Consider the following 16406-nt stretch of genomic DNA (forward strand, 5'->3'; position numbering starts at 1 on the left):
TAGTAAGGCAGAACAATGAGCTGTGCAGGAAGGAGTTTTGAGATTGTGGATCTAATGTCTGAATGTACCCCATATATAGGTATGTATATGTGTACAAATATATATATATATATATATATATATATATATATATATATATATATATGTCCACAGATATACAGATACTCATATGTAGACGTATATAAACACATATATACATCATATATATCTACACATATATAGATATATATTTATATGCACATATCTACATATATACAAACACACACAAACATATATGTATGTAAATACATGTCCCCTATAGTACCACCACCACAGTGCTGCATGCTATGTGTGAGGGAACAGCACACATAGCAATACACACAGCTATATACAGCTGTAAGTGTGTGCAACATGGATTGGTATGTCACATGTGAACCCCTTGTTAAGACCACATTGCCCTTGTCTGTGAAGTAGGGAATGGGAATATGGAGAAGTAGGGCAGGTATATTTGTGGAGGTGGTCCGGGTTCGTAGATATAGAGGACAGCCTACAGGGGTGGTATATGACACATGTGGTGGGTAAACACCCTGATTGGTGTGTGTGTGGTCTGCGATGTGAAAGCCCCATGGGCCCCAATATGGAAACAAGCCTCCCACCCATTGCTACTTACAGCAGCAGTACACATTCTTGAAGGTGCCTGGCCTGGAGGCTGAGCAGGAGGAGCATGTGAACCCTGTGAATGTGTACTGGGTACCTCAAGTTGATGTAGCACATCCCACATGTGTCTATGGAGCCCGCTATGGAACAGACCCTGGACCTGACCTCAGGGGACAAGATTATGTCTGTGTGCACCCCTGGGGGGGACAACATCCCCTGAGGTGGTTCCACCTGAAGGTAGTGCTGGGCCAGTACATGAGGAGGCCCCAGGGTGGGTCCCACATGTGATGTGGCCTGGTAACATGGCCAGATGAGTTTGTAGAGTTGGTTCTGCTGGCAAATATTCCCTAAACATGCTATTGTGTCACTGTTACAGAACATATGTGGGTAGTAATAGTCTACATAATCCCAGAACATGTCCAACAGCATGCATAGATATTCCCAATAACACAGAATGTCAGATGTGCAGCAATCACATAGCAAGCATACCACATGCATATATGGAACCATAGTGGCCCTAACAATGACATGCAGGTGAATAGTCCGTAACAGACCAGCAATTATAGTGTCCACCCAGGGAACATGGCTACAAACACATAGCACAAAGTGTGGTACGATGCAATATATGTCCCACTGGTAGGTAAGCTGTAGCCATATCTATTAAGTTGTGTGTACAGTTTGTTGTCACTGATATGGTGGGGGGTGACAGAGATGTGCATTAAGAACTATGATAACCTTGCTGTATGACTTACTCAGACCTGTCTCCATCTTTATGCTCAATTTCTGAGAGACTTGGTTGGCTACAATCACCTGCATAAGAAGCTGAAGTTAAGTGCAAACTTGCAGTACTGTATTTTAGTTTTCTAAGTGCAAACCTGCAGTTTTAAAAGTACTATATTTTATTGTTTCTGATATCTAATTGTTTCACTGAATAGTGTGCTGTGTGTCTCTCTAATGTAAGAGGGGGGTGGTGGTCTTCTCACTTCTTTGTTATCTGATATTTAACTGTTAGCCTACAGGGTTTCCTCTGTAATTTTAAGTGCTAGCCACAAAGTTTGAGAATTCATTTTATGCTCAATTTCTGAGAGATTTGCTTGCCTACAATCACCTGCATTAGAAGCTGAAGTTAAGTGCAAACTTGCAGTACTGTATTTTAGTCTTCTGCTAAGTGCAAACATGCAGTTTTAAAAGTACTGTATTTTATTGTTTCTGATACCTAATTGTTTCACTGAATAGTGCGCTGTGTGTCTCTCTCTGCTGTAAGAGGGGGTGATGGTATTCTCACTTCTTTGTTATCTGATATTTAACTGTTAGCCTAGAGGGTTTCTTCTGTACTTTTAAGTGCTAGCCACAAAGTTTGAGAATTCATTTTATGCTCAATTTCTGAGAGATTGGTTGGCTACAATCATCTGCAGTAGAAGCTGAAGTTAAGTGCAAACTTGCAATACTATATTTTAATCTTCTGCTAAGTGCAAACATGCAATTTGAAAAGTACTGTATTTTATTTTTTCTGATACATAATTGTTTCACTGAATAGTGTGCTGTGTGTCTTTCTGCAGTTAGTTCCCCACCCACCCTCCCTATTCTTGTCTTGGTGTTGGTGGCTCTGAAATTGCCCGCCCCTCCTGTAAGTCTGTATTTGAACACTCCTCCTGGGTCCAACTCATTTGCTCACTTAACCGAGTACAGTGAGATCATATTCTGAGTCTAGTGTTCACTCTACTTAATACAGAGAGAAGATTTGAGAAGGCCAACCCCCTTAGGTTCTTCCTTCCTCTCTCCTTGCACTTTGCTAACAAAAAAATGCACTTTATTCATCTGCTTTTACTGTATTTGTGTTCCTCCTACTTTATTTTGCTTTTGCCTCTTCTTAAAAGTACTCAATATTATTTATTCTGCTGCATTTATTACTGCTTGGTAGTAGCCTGATTAAATTGTAACTGTTATTCTAAGTCTTTTGATTTAAGCACTTGGGCTTCATACCAGTTGTTTTACATTATGAATGTGTGTGGTCTGCACTGCTGTGGCAGGACAGGAAGCTTACATCCTTCTTAGCTGGGAATTGCTGATTGAAGGCTCAGTGTCTGCTATTCTAAAAGTGTATTAGTTCTGGTTTAAGCACTTGGACTTCAGGCCAGTTATTCTACATTAAGAAGGTTTGTGATCTGCACTCTTGTGGGAAGAGAGACTGGATTCTGCCCTTCTGAGCTGGGAATTTCTGGTCACATGCTTATTGTGCCTGCTTATTTGAACTGTTTCTTTCTGAAATTGGTGCACCTTGTTGCTGTAGCTTAGACCAGATTCAGGCCTGCTGAATCTAGCTTTGTTCGTATAACTTGAGCACTGATCCAGGCCATCTTTTTTTTGGAGAAGGTTCCCCTGCACCCTAATGGCAGGAGTGTGCAGTTAGAACTTGCCTGATTGAAGACTGCTGGAACAGGGCTCAGTTTTTAGCTTTTTTCTGGTTAATTGGGTAACTTGTTTAAATCAGTTTGTTCATTTTCTATTGCTTTAGATATATATATATATATATATATATATATATATATATATATATATATATATATATAAATTAGCACTTTATTCAGTATTTGTGTTTCTTCCTACTTTATTACTAGGGTCATTGACTGCAACTCTGATCTGAGATATATAACAATAAGTATTCTTTTCTGTGCATTTAAAGTACTTTTTGATTGCATCTGCTTTAGTTTCTGAAAAAAAAATACTTGTTTCCAGCCTTTCTAAGCTAGTATAGTCCAGTTTTCAGGTTAGTGCTGAATTCAGGGCTGTGTTACAAATCTCTGTGTTTGCCCATACCTTACTTGGATAGAAGGAAATTTCTCTGTTCACCTGTGAGAGAGGGGAGCTTTGAGCAGCCTATCTGTCCCGGGAGGAGTGGTTTCATTCCAGAAATTAGTAGTTAATTGGCCATTTTGGGCTAATTTCTATCTCTTTTATTTCCCCTGCTATAAAAACCGCATTTGCCCAGTTTTGCGCGCCAGGCAGCGTTTTTAGCTAGGGTACAACGATTCCCGGCTCCACAAAGTCTCCTCTTCAATTTTTCCCTTGGAACTAGACAAACCTTCAACTTAAGCACTCAAGCCATTCATTTCTCAGCCCAGCACTTGCTCAAAACTCATAGCAAGCACTTATAAACCCTAGCACTAGACTCCCATATACTGTACAGAAGGACAAGGCTCTCTATTCGACCTTACCAGTCAATCAGCATTTCACTGTACCTATCTAGGTATGTCCAAAGGGCAGTTTCAGGTGAACTCTCCAGTCCAACTGATGAATCTGGGCATTTTGAGGCAATGTTACAACTGCCTCATGTACACAGACAACCCTCTCCTCCTACCACCAAACACAAATACATGTGAGAGATGCAATTATACAGCCAAATTGGAGGCTAAGCTCTCTCAACCCAAGACTTTATAGGACAGTCAAGAGGAAAAGGAAAATACTTGCATCACTCCACCAGTCTTACATAGACCCATTAAACCAGCACTGGCAAAAAACACAAATAAATACATGAAAACATACTCAGAGGCTCTAAATAAAAATCTGCAAAAGCAACAGAGACCTAAAAGCAGACATCCAAGCAACCTCCACCCCCAACACAAACCATGAAACACATACTTCACAAAACCAGTGTTCCATGCAATTATAACCCTTAAGGCAAAATAACATATCCAACACACTAGTAATAGGTGACTCTATAGTCAGGCACACTGACGTCCCACTCACTAGGCTGAATAAGGAGAAGGTTACTGTTAGCTGCCTGTCGGGTGCCAGGATCTGCCACATAACACAAGCACTCAGGTCACTCCAGAACAAGTGCAAATACGACTCTGTCATTGTCCATGTTGGTGTGAATGACCTGAGCTGTACCTCCCTGGACTACATGAAAAGAGACATGGAAGAGCTCCCTGATCACGTAACCCAGGCCGGTATGACCCTGACCCTGAGTAGCATCCTGCCCTCACCAAGAATAATACCATGGTATAAAGAAAAAAATTATCAGTTTCAACAATTGGCTAAGCTTCGGGTGTCATTCAAAGGGGATCCAGTGTCTGTCTCCCTGGGATGACATGCTCTACAAGCCACGCTGCTTTGGTAGAGATGGCATGTACCTGTCACCCTTAGGATTTTGAATACTGGCCAAGGCTCTTGCCACCCCCATAGTGCCTTTTTTAGGCAAGGCTCAAAAGACAAACCTACCACCATAAATAGCACAAGTAACAAAAAACTGAGGGTAATACTACTCAATGCCAGAAGTCTAAACCTCAAAATGCACGCACTCAAGGCACTCCGCAGTATGGAGAAAATCGATATATGTGCAGTAACAGAAACCTGGTGTAAGGCTCCAGAGAGCACCCCAGCACTACCAGGCTACAACTCATACCATACATATCAGCCACAGAACCCCAATCAAAATACAAAAGGCGGGGGCATATCCATATTCATCAAGGATACCCACACCTGCAGGTTAGTGGCACAGCACGATGCTTCAGAGATCATCCACGTGCAACTAACAATGGGAAAAACTGCAATTCAAATTGTAGCTTGCTACAGATCACCCACCATGTCCCAGGACCCCCATTCTGCATTTCTGCAAACACTAGGAAACATAAAGGTCATACCAAACACCCTAATATTGGGTGATTTCAATTACCCAAACATTAACTGGGAGAACTACTCAAGTACTAACTCCCTTGCCCAACATTTCCTAGAATTTATAAACTCAAACACCCTGGATCAACTGGTCAACACTTCCACCAGAGGTGACAACATATTGGACCTGGTCATCACCAACATGGGTGACCGGTGTTCCACACCAGAGGTCAACCACTTGCTGGTTAGATCTGACCATAAATAAATCACTCTGGATATCCACATTCCGCCCCCACCCCTGGACAAGGAAAACACCATGAAAAACTTTTCAAAATCAAACTTCACGTTACTTAAGACCAAGGTGGAAAGTTTCAAAACCCCCATGCTAAAGGATAACCCTGTCCAAGCTGCAAAGTCCTTTACTAATGCATTCTACGGGCACCTACAAGAATCCATGGATCATGCTATCCCAAGCAAAACCAAGACTCACTCCTCCAAGAAAAGGAAACCAGTCTGGTGGAACCCTGCCATAAACAAGCTATACAATAGAAGGAGGAAACTAGTACAGAAAAGAGTAAAATCCCAAGAAGGGAAGACATCCCTGATCAGTATCAGAAAGAAACTACGATCCCTCATAAAATCATCCAAGGCGAACTTTGAAAGAAAAATTGCCAAGGACTCCAAAGATAACCACAAGGCATTATTTAGCTATGTCAAGAATATAAGTGGCAATGCTCAGATCTGCTCGAAGTTAGTGCAGAATGGCACAAAATACACTGAACCGACTGATATCACCAACATCCTGGCAGATAGGTTCAATGCAAACTTCACCCCCCTCTCACCCCCAAAAAGGCCCATAACCATATCAAAAGAATGTAGAGCCCCTGAAATCACAGAAACTCAGGTTAAAACAGGCCTCTCCAAAGCCAAAAACACAGCATCAATGGGACCGGACGGTGTCCCAGGCTGTGTCCTACACAAGCTCAAAGACAAACTAACCCCTCACCTAAACACACTGTTCAAACTCACACTCTCTACAGGCTACATACCCATAGAGTGTCACACAGCAACAGTTATTCTACTCCACAAAGGTGGAGCCACAACAGACCCCGGGAACTATAGCCCTATAAGCCTGACTAGCTTGCTCTGCAAGGCTATGGAGCACATCATCATGGAACTCATTAACAGAGACTTTGGGAACCTCCAAACACTGGGCCCTACCCAGTTCAGCTTTGTTAAGGGCAGATCATGCCTCCTAAACCTGGTGGACTTCTTTGAGACAGTTACCAAGGCTATAGACGAGGGAAATGTGGTACACACAGCCTACCTAGACCTCACAAAGGCATTTGACACCATTCCCCATTCTGGTATTATAGACAAGCTCACCAGCCTGAACATAAACCCCTACATCACAAGATGGGTTTCCAACTGTCTCACAGACTGAACCCACATGGTGAAAGTTGCAGGAGCTAGGTCTAACTCTAAACTAGTTACAAGTGGCATTCCCCAGGGCTCAGTCCTAGGACCCCTCCTGTTCAGCATATACTTCTCAGAGGTACAGGCACACACAGGAGGACTATGGCTGACCAAGTTCACAGATGACTGCAAACTAGGGGCTATAATTGACTCTCTGGCTGACACAGACATCCTCCAAAAGGGTCACATTTAGATGGATACCTGGTGTCAAAACCATGGCCTCAAACTAAATGCCAAAAAGTGCATAGTCATCCCCTATGGAAAAAACAAAGTACCCACAAATTACCACATAGGTGGTGGTCCCCTAAATATGGAAGATGTAATAAGGGATCTGGGGACCCAAGTAGATAGTAATCTCTCCTTTGATAATCACATTGCCAAAGTGGTTAGAAAATCCTTCTATGTGGCCCACCTAATCACAAAAGGGTTTGCATCCAGATCAAAAGAGGTCATTGTGCCCCTTTACTCATCACTCATCAGACCCATCACAGAGTACAACGCCCCATTTGGGATGTACTTTACAAGACACCTGCAACAGCTGGAAAGACCACAGAAGTACCTCATCAAGAGGATCACTGGCCTCAAACAGATGCCCTATGCAGTTCGACTGAAAAAACCCAGAATTGATGGACATGCTCCACCTAAGAAAACCATATCCACTCGAACCACACTCTCTAGGGATCTAAACCTCACCACAGCAATAAATAGTACGTGCTGGAGGGATAGATTCCTGTCCAAGAGTCTTCCCTTGATTTGGAACAAGATTCCAGTCTACATAAGGCAGAATTCCTCGCTAACACTCTTCAAGAGAAACCTTGATGAGTGGATGGGAAACAGAAAGTTTACCCCAGGGATCACTTCATTGGCTCTGCTGGACAGAGGCACAGGGAACTAATCTAAGGGGCAGTGAAAGCCAACACATTCTGGCTAGGCTTATAAATGCCTTCGGGCAGATAGCCAAGTACCTACCTATGAACCTAAGACAAGATGTCACATGGACACCTACCTGCTTATTCAGCAGCTGAAAATGACATAGTGCTGAACTATCTCATCCAGCACTACCCTGTTCTATTTGGCCAGGCCGCGTATGAGCAGCAGGAGTGGACCGCCCTGTGGAATGACCTAGTCCACAGGGTCAATGATGTTGGACTGCATAACCGCAGTTATGAGCAGGTCCAGCATCATTGTTCTGACCTGCTTCGCAATGCCTGTTGGCATATTGCTGCAGTCTGGGGGGATCACCTCACAACAGGGGGGGTCATGCCATCCATCCCCCCCGACACGTGTTGAGGAGATCCTCGCCAGCCTCGTAGCACCTGCCCGTCCATACAGCCAACAACTGCCAGACACTATTGTGAAGGTGGGTGCTACCCACACACCGGCTGAGGAGCATGCAGGTAAGGCCACAGGGCACATTAGTAGACCACTGTTGAGTATGCATCCGCATCTGTACAGGGAGATCATGCATATCTGACATGCAATATATATAGTTTGTTGCTGCATAGTAGTAATAAACAGATGTGCATAAGTGGTAGTATTGTGGACTTGTACTGTTGATGAACTGTAATGCTGTACCCACTTTGTAGAAATGCCACAGGTGTGGCCACTGACTTTGCATCTCTCACATTATTATGTAGGTCCCTCCGGTATACCACCAAGGCAGCAGCCTGTGGTTGGTGAATATGGTTCATGTTGATGCTTGCCAATACACCAGGCATGTAATGGCTATGGTATATTCCATGCACACATCTAACACACCTACCCAGAATGGGTCTACTACTAATTACCGACACGACAATTCCCCGACGGAAAACTCCCCGACGCCAGATGACCGACATCACACAAACCCGACAACGCAAAACACCGAACACCATTACACCGAACACCATTACACCGACACACGGAACGTAAACAACACGCGACACTACATAGCATACACACTAGCCCTGACCCAAACCCTAACCCTAAGGTCCGACACTATCGCACACTTCACCTACCTGCACCCTAACCCTAACTCACTTAACCCACCCCTAGCCCAAGCTCCGACACTAACGCACATCACCTACCTGCACCCTAACCCTAACTCACTTAACCCACCCCTAGCCCAAGCTCCGACACTAACGCACACTTCACCTACCTGCACCCTAACCCTAACTCACTTAACCCACTAGCCCAAGCTCCGACACTAACGCACATCACCTACCTGCACCCTAACCCTAACTCACTTAACCCGTCCCTAAACTACAGTCCCTCACTAGCACACACTTACCTTACCCGAACCATACCTCCGACACGAACACACACTCACCTTTCCCACAGCCTAACCCGACATCCCACAATCTCGAGCACTTACCTGACCGCTCCTAACTCCGTCACCATCGCACACTTACCGCGTCGCGATCGCACATTCCCTTGTCTGTCTTTCCGCTGTCGGCAAATCACCCTGTCGGTACACTTACCTGTCGGTCATCTGGCGTCGGTGAGTTTTCCGTCGGGGAATCGTCGTTTCGGGCATTAGTAGTAGACCCCCCAGAATACATGCTGTACATGTTCACGTATTGTTGCTGTTAAATGCACTGCATCACAGTGGTAACCATGATGGGGTATTGGAAGGGTATGTCAGACACCTGCAAGATAACTAACATCCTGTCATTGTGAAATGTGTCCACAGGGATTAACATAAACGTGGGACACATGGCCTACAGTAGGGACATGTGTGAAACATCACCCTTATACAGTGCAACAACAGTGTATATACCACTATTACAAATGGCAACTGTTACAGATGTACACTATGGCATAATGTATTACTGTGGTCCGCATTATTAGCTGGGACTAGGCTGTAACATGTGGTGTTCATTGTATGGGACACTGCAAACTGACACACGTGTAGGCCATACTGGTCAAGTATCTGCAAAAAGGCTGAAGATGGGGAGGGTGTCAGCATGACATACCAGTGCACTGCAGCAGGGATCCTGAGGATGTTAAAATGGCTGTATCTGCACACAGTCAGGTTCTGGGACTGTGGCAGATGTAACCCTACCCCCATAGCAATAGTGACAGCAGTGTGTGAACACCAAGGGATGTGCACATGAGTAGACCATGCAATCATGCAGATTTGGGGAACATGTGTAGGGCAGACTGACCATACACTGGCAAAATGCAGATGGCCCATGCTAGTATACCCCTGCCAGGAATAGTGACTGCTGTAGTATATATAACAATAGGTGCAACAAACCGGCATGATAATTGTGTGCACACATATGCACACACCGTGTGTATGCATCGCGGTCAGCATCCGCACACCTAACACATTTCGTAGACACTGCATGTGAATGTATAGGAAATATGTCACATATCTGGCTCATGTACTGTTAATATATGCAGTGATGTGGTCCCATGGCAAATCAAGGAAGGGTGTGCTATATCAATAAGGGTGTGTACACTCTCCATAGCTATGGTATGGTCTGACGGTTGTCAGTGTAATAGGATTGGATTAGTCATACATGGTCCGCTGATTTTGAAATCTGTAAACCAGACATCATGCATTCACAAATGACATCTGTCCACATATCATCTCAGGTATGTGCTGCTGAAAAACATAGGGGCTGTGAGCATTAGAGCTGACATAACTGATACAGTACTACACATTCAGCAATGGGTTATACACCTGTGAGGTTTGGTGCACAGTACATGGCAGGGTGCATAACAGGTGCACAGCAATACTGTGTACATGGGTGCAGTGGTACCCAAGGGAAGGGACATCACCTACTAACACAGCCCATGTATCACACACATGTATACTGTTGCTTGCATGGATTGACTATAGTTGTAATGCATGCTGTTGTGTACCATATGTTATGCATGTTGACAGATGGGTAATAGGAGGACTGTGTGTACTATCTTTGTGCAACCTCAGCTGTGTGTGTGTGTGTGTGTGTGTGTGTGTGTGTGTGTGTGTGTGTGTGTGTGTGTGTGTGTGTGTGTGTGGTTATTTTGTCTGTAGGGTCACTCTGGTGAAGTGGAGGAAGGTTGATGCATGTAGGATGTGTGTGTGCATGCGTGTGTGTTTGTGTGGGTGTCCATGTATGCACATGTGTGATTGTGGGGTTGTTCATACGGCAGTACTTCCCTTTGGGATTGTGCAGTACATGGACATGGACTCACACATAGCACAACAGGAATACTTGTCTGATATGTAATCACAGGACAGCTGATAGTATAATAAGGTATGTAGCGTGGAACATGCATTGGGAGGGAAAGTAGACACCAGGTATACCCTTAATATTGCATTCAGCAGAGAGGTGACTGACAACCCATGTATGCAGCACTACAGATGCATTGGGGAATTACTAGACAACACCAGGGAGTGTATCCATATATTACAGTTGTCACATAATAGGTTGATTGAGCAGTATATCTTGCATGTACTGAGTGTGTGACATTATGGAGTGAATGTAGTAACCTCTCACATATAGAGGCCATGCTCACAATGTCCGGACATACACAGGGTGAACACTGAATGACAGCAGTGAGGTCATGTAAATTCACTCCACTCAGGTCAAGGAGGTAATGGAATAACAGGTCTTGTATTGTGTTCACTTGTCTAGGCATTTAGAGGAATGATACATTAATGAGTGGTATTAATGAGTGTGTTTTACCAAGTGTGATGCAGGATGGGGAATGTATGGGAATAGATGTTGGACTGTCTGTAAATTCATGGACAGGTAGGTATTAAGGTGGAATATGTGTGTGTGTGTGTGTGTGTGTGTGTGTGTGTGTGTGTGTGTGTGTGTGTGTGTGTACTGTTATGCAATACTGTACAAGTCTTAAAGTGCGTTTCTTGTTTTCCCCCACAGGGGGCAAGGTGGGTCAGGGCCCGTCCTGCAATCAATCTCATGTTGGTGTCCATACAGACACCGAAGATGATGCTAGTACTGTTGAGGCACAGGTGGGGTTGTCAGGGGCTGAAACAGCATCATCATTTGATGTCCCTCTCTTAGCCACCCCAAGCCTGCACACAGTTTCAGTGCCTATGCATACCCCATCACCAGTGGCCATAGCTGAGGGACAGCTGGCGGTTTGTGGCAGTGCACAGGAGCGTGTGGTATCCATGCCTACTGTGTCTGGTCACAGCAGGCATAGCTGGATGTCTGGCAGGGCACCACATAAACAGATATCCCAGGGTGCTTGTGGTAGGGCCACTGGTTATTATGCCCCTGGCAGATGCACCACAACTGGTACCACCAGGCGCATGTTTCAGGCTGTCATTGGGGTGTAGGCATGTATGGAACTGTACACCAGACAGGACCTGAGGCTGGAGAGGGCTGCTCTCACATCTGCAAGCAACAACTTCCATGAACTGTCTGGTACCCTCCATGCTCATACCAAGGTCATGGATAGACGGTTTGGTGAGATGATTGGCCTCATCGACTGTGATTTGTCCATGCTTGAACATGTGGTGGGAGTGCAGTGATGGCTGCATGGATGTAGGCCAGCAACACCAACAGCTGGCGGTCAACGTGGATGTGAAAAAGACACCAAGGCGCTCCCATAGTGGCAGTATCAGCCCTAGCACTACCGGGGGGGCTGTCCACACCACACCACAGCAGGCCAGTAGCATGTGGTCCTGGTCAGTTCCAGGAGGACCTGGTTCCAGCGGACATCTGTCATAATCAGGGGAGAGTAGCACATCGAGGCCTGTACCTGGACGTGCTCATGGAACCCCTGGCAGGCATAGTCCACGTATCCATGGCTGGAGGTGGTGAACTGCACACCCTGCCAGGTATGGTCTGCAGATGTCCATAAACACCTGTATAGGGCAGCCACATGGCAGACTGTGTGCATGCATACCCACATACTATACAAACTCACCTAGGGCAACCCCATACCTACACACACCACATCACCACACCCAGTTCAACTCATTACACCCCTCACCCACACACATGGTGTCAAATGTATGGCCCGTCCTAGGCCTCTGGCAAACCAACAACACACCCTGTGCATATGATGATACCTGTGCTACATCCCTGTCATCCATAACATCGATGCAGGGACAGGTTAATATGGTTCTTATGCACATGGTGACTGTACTACAGTGTACCAAAGTACTGCAGTGTAACATGTTGTCAGAAGTAATGGTTAATGCATACATGTCAGGTAGTGTAGCCGTCCAGCAATGATGCATTATAGCTGTTAGTAACACTGGTTGATTGTGGTCTCCATAATGTTATCCATTTGTGTTGTAAGTGTATATGTGTCAGCAGGAGGATGGTTTGCTGTCATATTCCACAAGGAGTATGGCACTGTGGTGACACCATGGCTCTGACATATCCGGGGTACAATTGAATACGTCACAGGTTTGTATAGCAGTTATTGCATGTGCCACATGGACAGGTGAGCTGCTGGGACGTGTATAACCTGCAACCTGATGTAGACCCATCCACATACACGCACACTCTTACTTGACAACACTGGGACTAGACCCCTACCTAGGTATGTAATGCTACTGAACTGTGTGGCTTTCATTGCACACACTACACAGCATTTAGGGTGAGGTGTGTTCCAGTTTACATGTTACATGCAGAACATCCCCAGACATGTACAGTATGGTAATGGGGGATGTAACGGTTGTATATGGACAATACGTAGTGTGACATACCATCATATACACATTAACAGACACATAACAGGCAGACACACATTCAAGAGACCTGGGCCTATCAGTGCTAAATAACTTGTCCCTGTGTCCAGTGTGTTACAGGTAGGCTGCACACAGCACATGCATAACTGGGCTGGATTGTGGTATCAGTTACCTGTATGGTTGATTGTGACAGTGGTCACCATAAAGTGGTACATGGGACAAATACTGGGTGTACCATGATGTAATGACAGTGTACACAGCACCCACATCCCCCAGTGGATACTGTACTCTCTGGAACCCATGATGACACTCTGACATACCCACCATCACACATTTCCCATGACTGCAATACAACTCATTGTATATCCCAACAGTGGTACTACAGGGATATGCATCTAATGCATATGCCACAGGCATAGTAGGGTATTGCATCGTCATGCCTCACCTATGGACAGCAACAACACTATCTGTACTACTGTGTGGCAATGCATATTGCAATAGGAGTATGTGGCCTCGGAATGCTGTACCCTACAGATATACAGACATGCACACATACACACACTTGACAGAACTCAATGGGTATCCCATGCCTATAGACCCATTTTTACAACACTGTTGTGCTGGTACTGCAAGGTTCATGTAGCCAGTAGGGACAGGAGCATAACAGGGTACATGTAATGTCCAATACAGCAGCAGCCACAACTCACTATGGCAATGAGTGTTGCAGTGGTTGTGAAGGCCCTCATGGAATTATCAACTACAGGTGTACAAACACACAGACACTGCTATCCTCAGTAATACCCATGTACACATGTGTCAGTACTGGGGTGCATCGCTGCAGGTGGTCATCGTTGTGTACCTGACTACTGTCCATGGAGAGATGGGTTGTGAAGGGGATGTGTGTACAGTGGTATCATGCCACCTGCCATGTGCCAGCAGATAATCTATCGACAGACACCACTGTGGTGACTCTCAGTGTGAGAGTGGCATGCATCAGCCAATCCTCTGGTTGTCTCCTGCACATGGCCACTGAGATGATCCAGTTGACATGTATGCAACATGTATTACAACACATGCTTAGTGTCTGTGATGGAGACCTGTACCCAAGCATGTTCTGTTGACTGTGGTAGAGTAGTCGAGGCACCCCATGGCATGTGGTGCGTACAAGGTGTTGTCTCTTATATGTGCCAGTTATTACACAGCTAGGCAGACATGTCAGTATCAATCAAGCATAGGTTGCCTGTACATATCCCAGCTGGATATCTGCCATTTGCACATCTGTACAGGGACTGACAATCATTAGCTTGGCAAGTAGCTAGGCAGTAGGATGTATGTGTCGACAGATAGACGTTTGACAGCAATATGTATGCCATAACTACAGGCTGTAAGCCCTGACTAACGTGCTGTACAGGCAGAAGTCTACAGTTACATTCCACATGTTGGATCATTATTCAGTAGGGGATATATACTGTGACACAGCTCACACACCAAGAACATGACAGGGAGGCCTCAGAGTCCAGCTATGCCTGCAGGTCTGCTTGTTGTCAGTACTACATTTAGCACTCTACTCTTGCCTGGGAAAACACTGTCAGCAGTAGTACCGGCATGATGCACTACATGCCAGTGTGACAGGACATACCCTAGGTTACTACCCCTGTATGAAACACATTCACATGGATAACAGTGCTGTACAGGTCTTATATACTTGTGTGTCCCAGACATGACATTCAAACCCCTTGCTACTGTAATGACTGCACATAGGCACATATATTGTACATGGCATTACATACACTTATTACAGATGTCATTGCCCTGCTATGTTATCAGACTGGGTGGTGAGAACTGGTTACCAGGGCTAAGCCATGCTTAGCAGGTGTCAACATTGCTCCAATATAAGAGCTAAGCAGATTTGCACACTGGTAAGTGAAGCCCACATGGCATATGTGCCCGTATGTTTAACAGTACTTTAGCACCACTTAACTTCACGCAAACCTGCGCAAACCCACTTAACACTGCTCAAAACTGCCTTAACCACTCTGTATCCGACAGCCCTTTTTCTGCCCAATAACAAAATAAACAGCCCTTGCAGGTCTTGAACCCAGGACCCTTTACACTATAGTCACAACAGTTAACCACTACGCTATGACCACTGTGAAGACAGTTGTTTTTCCACTATATCTGTCAATACACATATTGATTAGTATTGAACAATTGCTTTTACTTCCACAATTGTGTAGTACTTGTTATTGATATTACTGTTGCATCACATATGTTGTTATATCATAATGTACACATATCAGATACATACAGGGAAATACATCTGGGAAGGTATACACAACCGTGATATTTACACATGACAGGGATATGGATATATACATACGCATATGTAGATATATGTCTACATGTACATACACATGTATATTCATACATATGTCTATTTACACATTTATATAGTGCATCATATATATGGCATACACACACACACACACACACATATATATATATATATATATATATATATATATATATATATATATATAAATATATGTATATATAGACATATGTATATATAGATATATGTATATATAGATATGTATGTATGCACATCCTATGTGTACAGATATACCTATTTATGTTGATATATATGTAGATATCTATAACTATATGTGCATACACATCTATTCAGATATACCTATTACTGTTGGTATATATGTAGATATCCATAAGTATATGTGCATATGTATCTATATCTGTATATGTGTAGACATATATTGCTGTTTATATGTATATATTTGAGTGTTTATATGTATATATGTATATATATATATATATATATATATATATATATATATATATATACACACACACACACACACATCCATCTACGTATGTAGATATGTATATGTGTATATATCTATATAGATATATGGATAAATATATATACATGTATGTTCACCATATGTCCAGAACATGGAGTGGAGTCCTACCTCAGCCCCAATAGTCCCAACCTCTTAGTGCAAGGGGATGTCATGTA

Source organism: Protopterus annectens, chromosome 9.part0, assembly GCF_019279795.1.
Source record: "Protopterus annectens isolate FY-2018-M chromosome 9.part0, PAN1.0, whole genome shotgun sequence".
In the NCBI taxonomy this organism is placed as follows: domain Eukaryota; kingdom Metazoa; phylum Chordata; order Ceratodontiformes; family Protopteridae; genus Protopterus; species Protopterus annectens.